The sequence below is a fragment of the Mytilus californianus genome, unplaced genomic scaffold, assembly GCF_021869535.1.
Source record: "Mytilus californianus isolate M0D057914Y unplaced genomic scaffold, xbMytCali1.0.p SCAF_14, whole genome shotgun sequence".
In the NCBI taxonomy this organism is placed as follows: Eukaryota; Metazoa; Mollusca; class Bivalvia; order Mytilida; family Mytilidae; genus Mytilus; species Mytilus californianus.
In genome coordinates, this window is record NW_026262626.1 from 8539530 (window position 1) to 8542052 (window position 2523).

Here is a 2523-nt window from a genome sequence, read left to right on the forward strand (position 1 = left end):
GGGATGTATTAATACGGACACACGTGTAGGGAGAGTGCCATGCTGCAGAACCAAATACGAATAAAAATTTATGTTTTCCTAATACACCTATCCATTTCTTATCTATGATAAATATATCAGCCAATCATATCAGTTACAAGATGCACGTGAATCAATGTTATGATAACAAGACGTGTGTCGGCCATAACCTTGGACAAGCTTTAGATATAAACACATGGTCAGTTAGAAGATTTCCACTTATTGTTTAGAAAAATGGTAAAAAGATGCTCATGGGGGACATGTAATTCTGATACAAGGTATCCAGAGAGGATAATTAATGTATCCTTCCTGCCATTTTTTAAAACCAAAGACAAATTATGATGCTTGTTTAAGATGGATTAAGGCATGTGGGAGGCCTGTGGAACAACTAAATGTTAATAACATAACAAGAGGTATGTAATATTTTTGTTAATATTTGTTAATATTTGTCAACAATTATTTACATAATTAATATCTGTTTTCAATAATAAAAAAAAAGCTGATTAACTGATAGACATGATATAGATGGATCTGAATGATATATAGTAATTTAATATCTAAAACAAATAAAGGAAAACTTAAGTCTCAACACATATTTGATACGCTTATTTGTAAATCAAACTTTATAGATAACCAGTTATTAATCATCTACTTTTACTTTCATAATAAACAGAATAAACATCATTTTTTTTTAGCACTTTGTTGGTGGTTTTCCATCAGAAAAGAATCCAGATCCTTTTCCTGCAACTGGTGGCCAGGTATATAAAGCAAGAGTAAAATCGAGGAAAAGAAAATATTTTGAATTAGAACTAAATAGTGCAGAACCCTCCTGTAGTGTACCAGAAATTACATGTATTAATTCAATCATACTGTCTAGTAATAAAAATGACAAAGATACTCAAACTGATGAAGTTGGTAAGTCTTTTTCGATTTTTTCAAGATAAGGCATGGCATGTGTTTTATAAAAGAGGGACGAAAGATACCAGAGGGACAGTCAAATTCATAGATCGAAAACATACTGACAACGCCTAGGCCAAAAATAAAAAGACAAACAGACAAATAATAGTACAGATGACACAACATAGAAAACTAAGGATTGAGAAACACGAACCCCACCAAAATCTGGGGGTGAACTCAGGTGCTCCGGAAGGGTTAGCAGTTCCTGCTCCACATGTGGCACCCGTCGTGTTGCTTATGTTTTTACAAATCCGGTAAATAGTCTAATTCGGTAGGTCACATTCGTGAAAAGGGAAGGGTATTGTAGTTACGACATAAGGCACAGCATGAGCCTCTGTGAAACGGTTATTCCATAACGGTCAACCAACTCGTGATGGCGTCCGTAAAATTTACTTCAACTTCACCATTTGGAACTCTTGGTTTAATAGCTTCCTTGTGAGTAGCAATCCTCTATCAAGGAAATCATGATAGGAAATACAAGCCCGGGAATATAGTATCAATTGGGAGAATTATACTCCGTATGCAGGCGCTGCTGAAATGTTGCTACATAGAAATGGAAAGTTCAAAATTGGGAAGCTGAAATCATCTCTTTTGTCGTAAAGTTTTGTTTTCAACCGACCCTCATTGTCAATTTCTAGATGTAAGTCAAGATATGAGGCAGACTTAACTGTATCTGTAGTATCCTTTATCTCTAGCTCGATGGGATAGATTCGTTCAACAAAGTCACCAAATTTTGTATTATTTAGTGAGAGAACATCATCTATATAGCGGAACGTAAAGTTAAAGGATATTGCTAACTTCTTATCTTTTTTCCTAAGAAGTTCTTGTATGAAGTCAGCCTTATAATAATAAAGAAACAAGTCGCATAGTTTACTGAACATAGTTTACTGAACATTTCCATTTGAAATTCGTAGTCTGGAAGTACCTTTATCATTGACATATCTGATTTTGTATATACAATAAATTTACAAAAAACTGCACCAGTTACAAAAATTAGCTGTGACAACTGCCTTTTCAATTTTAAGGTCTCCAACAGCATAAGGACATTTTATTTCAACAATTCCTGTGGTACCATTGGAGCACAGTTTGCCATCAGGTGTAGCACCAAGAAAACTAAATCCAGGATTGACTACTAAACCACAATCTTGAAGATGGTTGTCCTTATACTTTTCAGCATATTGTTCCTTTGCCCCAGTTACATTGGCAGTTCCATATGAGGTTGCTGCACTTGAAAAGTTCTTTGGATCAAACAAAGATTGTAAAAATTTGTCATTCACTTGTTTTTTGCGTTTAGCATCTCTGGCAAATTGTGAAGCTGTTATGCTTTTCTTTCGTTGATTGAACCACTCTGTACAGTCAAAATGGCGAACAGTAACATTTTCTAGGTGCATGGCTTCTTCAATACTTATTGGTATGAACTCATTACAACATTTATACAAGTCATCTATTATATTTGTAACTTTTATGGGAAATTTTGTATTTCCACAAGCTGTAACATCTGCTGATTGTGACTCTTCATAGTGCTGTAACTGAGAAAAAAAAATAGAA

At 34.4% G+C, this 2523-nt stretch overlaps 1 pseudogene; it reads left to right on the forward strand.

The window, feature by feature from the left end:
- The first annotated feature begins 252 nt into the window (after positions 1–252).
- On the forward strand, positions 253–1852 carry LOC127724885 (uncharacterized; annotated as a pseudogene).
- The last annotated feature ends 671 nt before the right edge of the window (positions 1853–2523 follow it).